The following is a 13812-nucleotide window of genomic DNA, read 5'->3' as shown; positions in this document are numbered from 1 at the left end:
AATGGATGGGACTGTAGATTAAGGCAGTGATTGGGAAGTGGGTTTAACAACAGGGAGGGAGTGGGAAGGGGTGGGACTGTAGATTAAGGCAGTGATTGGGAAGTGGGTTTAACAACAGGGAGGGAGTGGGAATGGATAGGACTGTAGATTAAGGCAGTGATTGGGAAGTGGGTTTAACAACAGGGAGGGAGTGGGAAGGGGTGGGACTGTAGATTAAGGCAGTGATTGGGAAGTGGGTTTAACAACAGGGAGGGAGTGGGAATGGATGGGACTGTAGATTAGGGTAGTTATTGGGAAGTGGGCTTAGGTTTAGGGAGTTGGGGCGAGTTTTAGGGGTAGGGAGCAAGACAGGAGTTTAGGGTTAGTGGGTGACAGGAGAGTTTTAATTTTAGGCAACAGAAGGGGAGTTTAGGGTTAGGGAGCAATCAGGAATTTAGATTTATGGAGAAGGATGGGAGTTTTAGGTTTAGACTGAGATCAAGATTTTAAAGTTAGGGAGTGGACTTTTAGTGTTACAGAGTAAGGACTTGTTGAGGGAGTGTGTGGGAATTTTAAGGTGGGAAGGCTAAGTAGTTAAGAGAAGGCTACTTGGAATTAGAGCACTTGACTTTTTTTAGCAAGAGACAGCAAGCATGTCAAATGCTACTAGTGTATGAGCACTTGCAGTTGACCCGGATATTACCTGTTTAATTTCTTTCATTTGATCAAACGGAATAAGGAGAATGTCTGCATTTCTGTGGCGGGATCATATTATTTCAATCAGCCATAAAAACAACTATTAAAACTGACAGGGAATGGGTCTGTTAAACAATATATAATTTCACGAACGCTATTGCAGGAAGACCCATATTAATGTATCCTTCTGACTGCCTCGTTCTTGCTACATGAAACATTTTTTGGCACTTACATATTATCGCAACCAGATTTCAGGCTATGCAAGTACCCAACTGTATTTGTTTATAAGGGTAATATTCAAAATCAGTCCGTAGTTTAGGACATTTGCCCCTCCAATTAGTGTAAAAAACAATCATTGTAAAAACAGTTTCATCCCTCCAGACTGTAAAGAGATGTACGGTGGCAAATCACATTACCTTTTCAAAATCTCAGGATCACAAGACAAGCAAATGTAATGCCGGTTCAGCAGTCCCAACACTGTGTCATTTACAAGTGCTGCATTTATGCGTAAGTTTTCCTTTTCAAAATCTCAGGAAAATGTAAATGAGGAACTGTAACACTCTGAAGATATTGACGCGCACATACGAAAAAAAAGTCAAACCGATATTAAGGATTGTAAAAAATGTACTACAGCCACAAACCAAGCACACACAGTTGAAAGCCTCCTCCTTCCCCATCTGAAAAAAGAATAAGTAAATGTAATGCTGGTTCAGCAGTCACTTTTCCCTACACTGTGATTTACAAGTGCTGTAGTTATGTGTAAGTTTATTTGGGGGGTTTCAGTTATATCAGTGCACTTCAAATCAAGTAACGTTTTGTAAATATGAATGTAGTTCACTTACAAAGTGAACAGAACAGTATGTTTTGTGTCGGCATGCATTCTCTGAAGAGCAACAATTAAATGCTAAATCATTCATGGACACTTTAAAGGTGTGTCAGGCGGTTTGCACTTTACTTTTGTGAAAAAAAGTAATTTGTCACATTTATATGTGAACTCATTTTAAAAATGTTACTAAGTTACATATCACATATATCGCCATGAGAAGGGCTTGGAAACTAACCGCTTCTCCAGTTGGACATCTGGTTGCAATAAAACATAAGTACTAATTATTCTCTTTCCATAGACGTGTCTGCTGACATATTACTATCCCACGTTATTTTATTTTACACATTCTTTCACTCCTAAGCTGACCAGCTTTCTATTTCTTTATCCACTACTATTGCCAGCCGTTGTTGTTGTTGTTGTCTTTTGGCTTTTCCTGGTTAGGGGTTGCCACAGCGGAACTCTGGCCCGCTAATGATTGTCAGTAGATTTTTACGTGCTGAGTTGCCAGCCCTGATGCACAGCCATTACTATATCATATTCAAGTTAGACTAATTTAAAGTAAAAAAAAAGATACATTTGACATTAACTTGTTCATTCCTTCTTTCATATAACAAATTGTTACCAAATACATACTCTGTTTCTTGTTTAAAACCATAATTTTAATCTAACTCTTTTGTTTCTCTTTCTGTCTCCTAAAATTAATATTGTTGCATCTTCTGCCCAGGCTTGCTTTAATATGATGTGGTGCTTATTCTGTTCTTGTAGACTATGTACTTAATCCTGATTTTTTCTGAAGTGCTTCTACTACTGACAATTTAATCTGCAGTATAAAAAACGGCACACTTGTATTGCATAAGGGCTTGTTCACTCCATTTTTTTCAATGTTGCCACAAAATTTTATCCAACAGTTTTCATAAACATATGTATAGCACTTAGCAGTTTCTTTTAAAGTTCCGTAAGAACTTGTCATTTCAGCCTTAATTCCTTGCCTTGCCTCTCCTTTCAGAAAAAAAAAATCATCTCATCACTGTTCAGCCCCCGGGCTTTTAATAGTCAGTCTTCCATTTTGGAATTACCAACTTTTTCCACTTCAAGACTGTGAGGGAATGCTATCCTATCCTGGCACTCAGTGAGCAAAAGGCAGAAAAAATTATCCTGGATAGGCTGATAGGCTATTATGGGAGGCAAGCACACAGTCATACATAGTATATATGGTTTGCCACCATGTGATCGAGAATGGTTTGTGCGATCGTGCATGATATTGACTGATATAACTGAACTACAGAACGTCTTTGTGACAATATGTCGAAAATCAATTTGTGGAATCCCGACTTTGAACATATATTATTTATTTGAATGGCACAGTGCATTCGCACTTAAGCCATTTGAATGTGAAGTGACAATGTTATTTTTTGCCATTGTACTTTTGCTCAAGTGAACGTCAGACAAACCACTCGTGACCTTATGCTGGTAAACCAGTATGTAGACCTATGGGCAATGCAAAGGCTCACCAATTCACCTACTGCATGTCTTTTGGGATATGGGAGAAAACTGAAGCACCAGATGAAAATCCACAAAAACAAAGAGTTTTCATGCAGATGCATGAGAGAAGGCACTAGATATAGTGTGAAGCACCATTCCTAACCACTGCATCAGTGTGATGTATTCAGCGTTTTAATAGTCAGACAACTGCTGAAAATAATTCATTCCATGGCAGTCAAAAACCTTAAAAGCGACCAGACTTTAAGAGTTTACACTTTAATATTTTGACTGCTATAGCTTGCATTTCTATGACCATTTCCTTGGTTTCCCAAGTGATAACACTGAGTATGCTTTATCTGTGGTCAGCAATATTATCTATAAAATAATAATAGCAAAAATCTTTAGCAAATGGCGTACAGTAAGAACTATAGAAAATGCAAGCTTTTATATAAACATGCATCATCAGCCAATATCAGAATACACACAGTGCATTTTTATTGCACGTCTAATTTGAATTCAGTCATTTAGCTGTAATAGTGTAGCAATCAAAGTGTAGCAACTTCAAGATAGAGCTGGGATTTCAAAGCAGCAGATTCATTCAACCCTCTATATACGAAATTATATATTTTACAACATCTCATTGTCAAAATCACTTCCTAGTCATGGCATATGAAAATTTATTTCACTGTATGTGAATGTATACTCCTTCAGCATTATTACCGTATTTAAGCACAAGCGTTGAAACACAGAACGCATTGTGTTGTTTTTAACAGTACAGTTATTCCCAATATTCTCTGGTTAATATTTCTTAAGGATAAGTTTGTTAATGTAATTTGTTTAACAAATGCAATGGATTAGACAGTAGACATTGACTTTTTTCATAGTGCTTTTTCTCATCATGACAGTGCACTATGAAGACTCTCTACGCTGTCAACCCAGGCCATTCATTCACATCTGTATGATCTCCCCAAGAGAGTCAGAGCAGGGGAGGGGTATCATACAGGCAGCCATGGTAATGTTTGTGTCTTCACTGGGCTCCTAGCAGTGATGGAATTTTGATTTTAACCTTAACCACATTCCTGTTGGCTATTGTGTGAACCTGCGTAACCACGGGGGCATTCCACCTCCTTCTCCTTCATGTGTGTGCTCCTATACACATTCCCATGAGGGCTACTATCATCAGCTTTGGACCACCAGGCACACATTTCTTGGCCATTGGCCACTGGTAACATGTAAACTTCTACTTGCATGACAGCAGATTGGCATAACCGAGACCACCATATCTATCCATCCTTCCAGGATTGTTGAGTCAACAAACTACATTTACTGCCATTCTCCCCTTGCTGGTTCTTCCATCCTTTGCATATTGATTTGAATCTCAGGTCATCAGGGCTTTACCCCTTTGTGCCATACAGCTATATGCCAAAGCTTTTTTTGATATTTTTTTGGGATGATAATTTGGTTTATTGTCATTACTCCTTCATACAATCATGCCATGTGGTTTAGTGTTTGTTTTTGTGATGACAACATACTATGTTTATGGTAAGGTACCATTTTTTTTAGTAAAGCACTTTTATTGTTTCAGACAATATCAGAACAGTTAGAAAGAACTATTGACTTAAAAAAAGGAAGAACTATGGACAACTCAAATGTGAATGGAATTAGTGAAATTATAAAATGTTTATTCAAAAAGAAGAGGAGAATCCAGTGATAAAGCTGATAAATCACAATGCAACTTTTCATTGTGACTAGGATGGGTGCTGGAATGAAATGTTCAGATACGAGATATGAAAAGGTTTCACAGAAAATGAAAAACAAACTGTTACCAAAAATACAAGGCACCAGTAACAAAGATTTATATATATAGTATTTATGCAAGCTAAAAACAGCCATTAGGAGCATAAAACTGTAGCTAAAATTAGGCTCTTCTACTTCACAAAAATGATAGGCTTATTTCTTAAATATTTTTTCCTCCTACGATATTTGCCGCTAAATCATAGGCTCATAGGTTCATAGGTAGGTACTAGGCTATCTGCCTGAAGGCATTTATAAGCCTAGATGGAATGTATTGGCTTTTGCCACCCCCTTAGATTAGTGCCCTGTGCCTCTGTCCAGCAGAGCCATTGAAGTGATCCCTGGGGTAAACTTTCTGTTTCCCATCCACTCATCAAGATTTCTCTTGAAGAGGGTTAGCGAGGAGCTCTGCCTAATGTAGATTGGAATCTTGTTCCAGAGCATGAGAGGTCTCTGGGGCAGGAATCTATCCCTCCAGCACATCCTATTTATTGTTGTGGTGAGGTTTAGATCCCTGGATCATGTAGCTTGAGGGTATATGGTTTTCTTTAGGTGGAGCATGTCCATCAATTCTGGGTTGGACATGGCCTTGTATGTCAGGCAGAGGTCACCTCTGAGTAGGCGGTATGCAACCAAGTACAGCTGGAGTTTCTTCAGTCAAGCTGCATAGGGCATCTGCTTGAGGCCAGTGATCCTCTTGGTGAGGAACTTCTGTGGTCTTTCCAGTTGTTGCAGGTGTCTTGTAAGGTACATCCCAAATGGGGCATTGTACTCTATGATGGGTCTGATGACTGATGCGTAGAGGGGCCCAATGACCTCTTTCGATCTGGATGCAAACCCTTTTGTGATTAGGTGGGCCACATAGAAGGATTTTCTAACCACTTTGGGAATGTGATTATCAGAGGAGAGGTTACTATCTACTTGGGTCCCCAGATCCCTTATTATGTCTTCCATATTTAGGGGGATACCACCTATGTGGTAGTTTGTGGGTACTTTGTTTTTTCCAAGGGGGATAACTATGCACTTTTTGGCATTTAGCTTGAGGCCATGGTTTTGACACCAGGTATCTGTCTCAGTGAGACCCTTTTGGAGGATGTCTGTGTCAGCTGGAGAGCCAATTATAGTCTGTAGTTTGCAGTTGTCTGCGAACGTGGTCAGCCATAGTCCTCCTGTGCTTGCCTGTACCTCTGAGAAGTATATGCCAAACAGGAGGGGTCTTAGGACTGAGCCCTGGGGAATGCCACTTGTAACCGGTTTAGAGTCAGACCTAGCTCCCTCAACTCTTACCTTGTGGGTTCTGTCCATGAGCCAGTTGGCAACCCATCTCGTGACATAGGGGTTTATGTTCAGGCTGGTGAGCTTGTCTATAATACCTGAGTGGGGAATGGTGTTGAAGGCCTTTGCAAGGTCTAGGTAGGCTGTGTGGACCACCTTTCTGTCATCTATAGCCTTGGTAACTTTCTCAAAGAAGTCCACCAGGTTTAGGAGGCATGATCTGCCCTTAACAAAGCCGAACTGGGTAGGGTCCAGTGTTTAGAGGTCTCCAATGTCTCTGTTAAAGTAGATCCATGATGATGTGCTCCATAGCTTTGCAGACCAAGCTAGTCAGGCTTATAGGGCGATAGTTCCCAGGGTCCATTGTGGCTCCACCTTTGTGGAGCATAATAACCATTGCTGTGGGCCACTCTGTGGGCACATAGCCTGTGGAGAGGCTGAGTTTAAAAAGTATGTTTAGGTGAGGGGCTAGTTTATCTTTGAGCTTGTGTAAAATGCAGCCTGGGACACCGTCTGGTCCCATTGATGCTGTGTTTTTGGCTTTGGAGAGGGCTGTTTTAACCTGAGTGTCTGTGATTTCAGGGGCACTACATTTCTCTGGTATAGTTATGGGCCCTTTTGGGGGTGGGAGGGGGGTGAAGTTTGCACTGAACCTGTCTGGCAGGATGTTGGCTATATCAGTTGGTTCAGAGTATTTTGTGCCATTCTGCACTAACTCCGAGCAGATCTGAGAATTGCCACTTAGATTCTTGACATAGCTAAAGAATGCCTTGTGGTTATCTTTGGAGTCCATGGCAATTTTTCTTTCGAAGCTAGCCTTGGATGATTTTATGAGGGAACATAGTTTCTTGCTGATACTGATCAGGGATGTCTTCCCTTCTTGAGATTTTACTCTTTTCTGTACTAGTTTCCTCCTTCTATTGTATAGCTTGTTTATGGCAGGGATCCACCAGACTGGTTCCCTTTTCTAGGAGGAGTGAGCTTTTGTTTTGTTTGGGATAGCATGATCCATGCATTCTTGTAGGTACCCGTAAAGTGCATTAGTAAAGGATTTTGCAGCTTGGACAGCGTTATGCTTTAGCATGGGGGCTTTGAAACTTCCCACCTCAGTCTTAAGTAATGTGAAGTTTGCTTTTGAAAAGTTTTTCACAGTGGTTTCTTTGACCAGGGGTGGTGGCAGAATGTGGATATCCAGAGTGATTTGTTTATGGTCAGATCTAACCAGCAAGGGGTTGAGCTCCAATGTGGAACACCGGTCGCCCATATTGGTAATGACTAGGTACAATATGTTGTCACCTCTGGTGGGGGTGCTAACCAGTTGATCCACGGAGTTTGAGTTTATAAATTCTAGGAAATGTTGGGCAAGGGAGTTTGTACTTGAGTAGTTCTCCCAGTTAATGTTTGGGTAATTGAAATCACCCAATATCAGGGTGTTTGGTAGGACCTTTATGTTTCCCAGTGTTTCCAGGAATGCTGAGTGGGGGTCCTGGGACATGGTGGGTGATCTGTAGCAAGCTATAATTTGAATAGCAGTTTTTCCCTTAGTTGCACGTGGATGATCTCTGAAGCATCGTGCTGTGCCACTAACCTGGAGGTGTGGGGATCCTTGATGAATATGGATACTCCCCCACCTTTTATATTTCGGTCTGGGTTTTGTGGCCGAAATGTATGGTATGAGTTGTAGCCTGGTAGTGCTGGGGTGCTCTCTGGATCCTTAAACCAGGTTTCTGTTACTGTACATATATCAATTTTCTCCATACTGTGGAGTGCCTCGAGTGCATGCATTTTGAGGTTTAGACTTCTGGCATTGAGTAGCGTTACCCTCAGTTTTTTGTTACTTGTGCTATTTACAGTGGTGGGTTTGTCTTTTGAGCCTTGCCTAAAAAAGGCACTATGGGGGTTGCAAGAGCCTTGGCCAGTATTTGAAAGCCTAAGGGTGACAGGTGCAAGCCGTCTCTAGTCAAGCAGCATGGCTTGTTAAGCATGTCATCCCAGGCTGACAGACACTGGATCCCCTTTGAATGACACCAAAAGCTTAGCCAATTGTTGGAACTGATAATTTTTTCTCTATACCATGGTATCATTCTTGGTGAGGGCAGGCTGCTACTCAGGGTCATACCGGCCTGGTCTACATGATCAGAGAGCTCCTCCATGTCTCTTTTCATGTAGTCCAGGGAGGTACGGCTCAGATCATTCACTCCAACATGGACAATGACAGATTCATATTTGTACTTGTTCTGGAGTGACCTGAGTGCTTGTGTTATGTGGTGGATCCTGGCATCTGACAGGCAGCTAACAATAACTTTCTCCTTTTTCAGCCTAGTGAGTGGTACGTCAGTGTGCCTGACTATGGAGTCACCTATTACTAGTGTATTGGGTATGTTATTTTAGCTTAAGGGCTGTGATTGTGCGGCACACTGGTTTTGTGAAGTATGTGTTTCATGGTTTGTGTTGGGGGGTGGAGGTTGCTTGGATGTCTGATTTGGAGGTCTCTGTTGCTTTTGCAGATTTTTATTTAGACCCTCCGAGTATGTTTTTGTGTATTTATGTGTGTTTTTTGCCGGTGCTGGTTTCATAGGTCTATGTGAGACTGGTGGTGTGATGCAAGTAATTCCCTTCTCCTCTAGACTGCCTGGTCCAGTCTTGGGTTGAGAGAGCTTAGCCTCCAGTTTGGCTGTATAATTGCATCTCTCGCATGTATTAGTGTTTGGTGGAAGGAGGAGAGGGTTGTCTGTGTACATGAGGCAATTGTAACATTGCATCAAAATGCCCAGATTCACCAGTTGGACTGGAGAGTACACTCAGAACTGCCCTTTGCACATGCCTGGATAGGTACAGTTAACTGTTTTACTGACTGGCTGGTAAGGTCGAATAGACAGTCTTGTCCTTTTCTACAGTCTAGTGCTAAGGTTTATTAGTACTTGCTATGAGTTTTGGGTAAGTGCTGGGATGAGACGTGAATGATTTGAGTGCTTAAGTTGAAAGTTTGTCTAGTTCCAAGGGAAAAATTGAAGAGTAGACTTTGTGGAGCCAGGAATAGCTATACCCTAGCTAACCGGTGCTGCCAGGCATGCAAAACCACGCAAATGCGGGTTTTATAGCAGGGAAATGAAAGAGATAGAAATTAGCCCAAAATGGCCAATAAACCACTAATTTCTGGGCTGAAACCACTCCTCCAGGGACAGACAGGCTGCTCATAGCTCCCTCTTTCACAGTGAACAGAGAAACTTCCTTCTATCCAAGTAAGGTATGGGCATACACATAAACTTGTAACACAGCCCTAAATTCAGCACTAACCTGAAAACTGGACTAAACTAGCTTAGAAAGGTGGGAAAACAAGAATTTTTTTTTATTTTTTTGTTTTTTTCAGAAAAAAAGCAGATCCAATCAAAAAACACTTTAAATGCACAGAAATGTAGACTACAATAGTTAAACTGTTAAAATACAGGCAGTAAAATAAGTACAATATGTAGATGAAACAAGCTTTTTAAATCACAGAAACTCTAGAAAATTGGCGTTTTAGGCAGAATTAGCTAAAGGCAGCAAGAAAATGCAGAAAAAAATGATACTTAATCACTCCAAAGTCTCTGTTTTGTCTCTCTGCTGCTGTAGAACTCTGCAGGGCACCAGGCAGGAGCTTGCTGAGCTGTATACTATCACAAAAACCTTGCAAATGTGGGTTTTATAGCAGGGAAATGAATGAGAGATTAATTAGCCCAAAACGGCCAATAAACTACTAATTTCTGGGCTGAAACCACTCCTCCAGGGACAGATAGGCTGCTCAAAGCTCCCTCTCTCACAGTGAACAGAGAAACTTCCTTCTATCCAAGTAAGGTATGAGCAAACACAGATACTTGTAACACAGCTCTGAATTCAGCACTAACCTGAAAACTGAACTAAACTAGCTTAGAAAGGCAGGAAAACAAGTTTTTTTTGTTTTGTTTTTTTCAGAAAATAAAGCAGATCCAATAAAAAAAAACACTATAAATGCACAGAAATGTCTACCACACGAGTGTGTAGCCTACAACAGTTAAACAGGTAATTTAAACACAAAAATGACTTTGTTAAAGTGCAGGCAGTAAAATAAGTACAATATGTAGCTGAAATGAGTTTTTTAAAGCACATAAACTGTAGAAAATCAGTGTTTTAGGTGGAATTAGCTAAAAGCACCAAGAAAATGCAGAAATTGATAATCACTCAAAAGTCTCTCTTTTGTCTCTCTGCTGCTGTAGAACCCTGCAGGGCACCAGGCAGGAGCTTGCTGAGCTGTATACACAAAATAGTTGCCACTAAGTTAACACATTCTTGTAATGCTATTTCAGTGAGCATTGTTCTTAACTTGCTATATATTTAATATGTATTTATTGTGCATCTGCAATAAAAGGACAGTTTGATGGTATTTTGGAATATATTTATTATGCAAAGTCCAGGCATCTATGTTCTAGACAGTTAAATCCATGTTATACAATTATAAGTACTGTCATCAAGTATGGTGTCTTGGCCTTTTAGTCTAAATGATGATTGAAAATGGCCCTATGACCAGCACATGTACCTGATTAATAAATGTAAATAAATAAATAAATAAAGGAAGTGACTAGGTAAGGATCTAGAAAAACTGAATAAAATGGGCAGGAGGTATTTTAGACTCAGGGTACACAAATGTGAAGCAATGAATATGTAATGCAAAACCTGGCAGCAGCAGCATATCTACTTAAGGAATAAACTCAGATTGACAGAGAGACAAGACCCACAGTGGTGGTGCTGCGGTAGTGTTGCCACCTCACAGTAAGACGCTGTCCGGTTCGATTCTCAGCTAGAGCGTCTTTTGCATGGAGATATGCCAAATGGGCGTACCTTCGTTGAAGGTTGTGCATCAGGCCTGGCAAGCCGGTACATAAAAATCAACTGCCAATCATTAGCGGACCAGAGTTCCGCTGTGGCGACCCCTAACCGGGAAAAAGCCGAAAGATGCAAAGACAGAGAGACAAGAAAAGGACCAAGGATAGTAATAACAATGTCATTGGCTCACTGAGTACAAAGTAAAAAGGGTACAGTCAAACACAACAGCACATACAGATGTCTACTGAGGTGAACAAAATTCACAAACAAGGAATTCATTCTACAGGACATTTGTCACTGTGATCAGACACATCTGAAACACTGCATGTAGTTCTAATGCAATAGTATGAATACTGTGCGATAATGAAGTTAGAAAAAAAATCAGCAGGGGGTGCAGCTTGTCCACAGCAAGAAAACAAAAAACAAAACAATATTTTTTACTTGCTATAAACATCACCTGACCTGGGTCTCATCATCAAGCCTTCCATATGTGCACAATATAACTCAGTAGAAGCCTTGTAGGTATCCATTTGCCATTAAAACAATACTTTACTATGGCAAACTAAATTAAAAAAACAAGATAAGTAAATACATTTAATGTTTTTTGCTTCCATGCTCTAAGGCTACTTCTCAGCATGTACATAATGATGTGTCAAAGTTTTTTGTCAGTCTTTTGTTGTCAATGTTAGTGTGGTCAACATTTGGCTAATTTGGTCATTTTTAGTGCACCCATATACATGTATATATCTATATATATATATATATATATATATATATATATATATATATATATATATATATATGTATATATATATATATATATATATATATATATATATATATATATATATATATATATATATATATATATATATATATATATATATATATATACACATATTAAAATCTCGATTTGCATATGGTCGAGACCATATGATCGAGATTTTAATAAATCGAATGTGTAGTGCTCAAATAACACTACACAGAGGCAAGTATTGTTGCATGCCTTGTGTTGTTGGCAGGAAGTAAAGAAATCTCCGGAGATTTCCATCTCCCCACTGTAGCGATCTTGGAGTTGGTTTATTTAGGGTGGGGGGGGGCCCCCCCCCCCAGTGCAGGGGTTAAGCCCCCAGCCAAAAGCGAAGCTTGTGTTTTTTTTTTGTTTTAATGGTTTTCCTTCAGAAGTTCGAGTTTCTGAAACTCGAGCTTTTGGTTTCAGTTATTTGTAGTTCGAGATTTCGGAAATTCGATCTTCTGAAGTGAATCCATATATACACATCTGTATCTCTCTCTCTCTCTCTCTCTCTCTCTCTCTCTCTCTGTATATATATATATATATATATATATATATATATATATATATATATAAATTTTTTTTCTTTTCTTCTAGGGCTTATATCAGTCCGTCGAAATGGCTGAATATCGAATACCAGATGTTTGAACTATAAAGTTTGAACACTGATAATCATGAAGCCGTGGCCCACCGAATTCTTTCCCAGGGAAAGAATTTGGTGGGCTGTTTCTGTGGCTTCATGAGTATCAGGACTGTGATGGGAAGTTACGGGTCGGGTTTTGGTAAGTGTGTGATTTTGTGGATGTTAGGGTTAGGGTGCGGGTTAGGTGAATGTGCGATAGTGACGGACCTTAGGGTTAGGGTTTGGGTTAAGGTAAGTGGATAGGTAGTAGTGTATGTACAGGTTAGTGTAGGGTTGGATATAAGATTTTGAGTGTATGTGTGTGGATTGATGTTGTTTTGGTGTGTTTGTGTTGCATGTGTGTTTCTTGGAACAGTGATTTTTTTTCCCCTGGGAAAAAAAAAAAATCACTTTTTTAAGACTTCAATGTTTTGGCAGTTCGTGGTTTGAAGTTCGAATATATGGTGTTCGAACTTCAGACATTTCGATGAACTGATATAGACCCTATTTATATATGGGTGTGCTCAGTTTAGTCGAGTATCCCATATGTCAACCGTCAAAACGTCAACAGCAAATGTTGACAAACCAAACCAAACTTCGACATTTTACCATGCATGTTGCAAGAAAGAACCTTGGCACATACAAAAAATAACATAGTTTTTGCAGGGGGCAAGCCCCTCTGTACCTACCATCCCCTGTGCTAACTATATATACTAACTCTGAGATTGAACAATCCCTGGAGAAAGGAAATATTTCCTATCTGGGGACTGACGATCTCACCCACTAGTCAATCACCTGCCTGTGTCAACCAAATGGTGCCAGACTCCTGGGTGTCAGCATTTGTGTGCGTTTTTACATATACGCGCGCATGAGTGTGTGTGTGTGTGTGTGTGTGTGTGTGTGTGTGTGTGTGTGTGTGTGTGTGTGTGTGTGTGTGTGTACATACTCACTTATCAGTCTCAAAATATCAAGTTATACCTACTTGAAATGCTTGCTTTTCTAAATATTAAATCTAAGAGCATCACATGACCTAACCACATCACAGGCCATTTCAAATGGGTCAAACATAACATCAACACTTGTGAAAATAATCACAAGTCTGGCTCAGTTGGCTGTGCTGTAGGGGAATCAGAGTAAGCTATCTTTTGTCTGATTTGCAAAAGCAGTTGTGTCTGTGTAAGCAAGTTAATGAAAAGTTATGAAGTTGTAAAGCACAACAATCAAAATTAGTAATCATGTTTGCAGATCAAATAAAAAAAGAGATAAAGAGAGTCTGTTATGATTCTGATGTGTTCATTTTTTTGTTATATTTAGTTTATATATGATGTGTCTGCAGTGAGTTGCTTGCCTTCCACTGACTGCCACAATACCTGAGAATAATTAAATTATGTCAGATGTTTTACTTTGATGTATAACCTTCATTACAATTGTTCTTTCCCTCTGGGGGTGCTTTTATTCTTGGAATACACCTGGTCTGGTGAATGGGAATAAGAAATTATAAAATAA

General features: G+C 39.9%; 1 protein-coding gene across 1 annotated transcript in view; it reads right to left on the bottom strand.

The window, feature by feature from the left end:
- Positions 1–13812, bottom strand: part of CD36 (CD36 molecule) — a 524084-nt gene that overhangs the window by 152937 nt on the left and 357335 nt on the right. The window lies entirely within an intron of this gene.

Source organism: Protopterus annectens, chromosome 11.part0 (genome assembly GCF_019279795.1).
Source record: "Protopterus annectens isolate FY-2018-M chromosome 11.part0, PAN1.0, whole genome shotgun sequence".
Classification (NCBI taxonomy): Eukaryota; Metazoa; Chordata; order Ceratodontiformes; family Protopteridae; genus Protopterus; species Protopterus annectens.
This window is presented reverse-complemented; position numbering and strand designations above follow the sequence as displayed.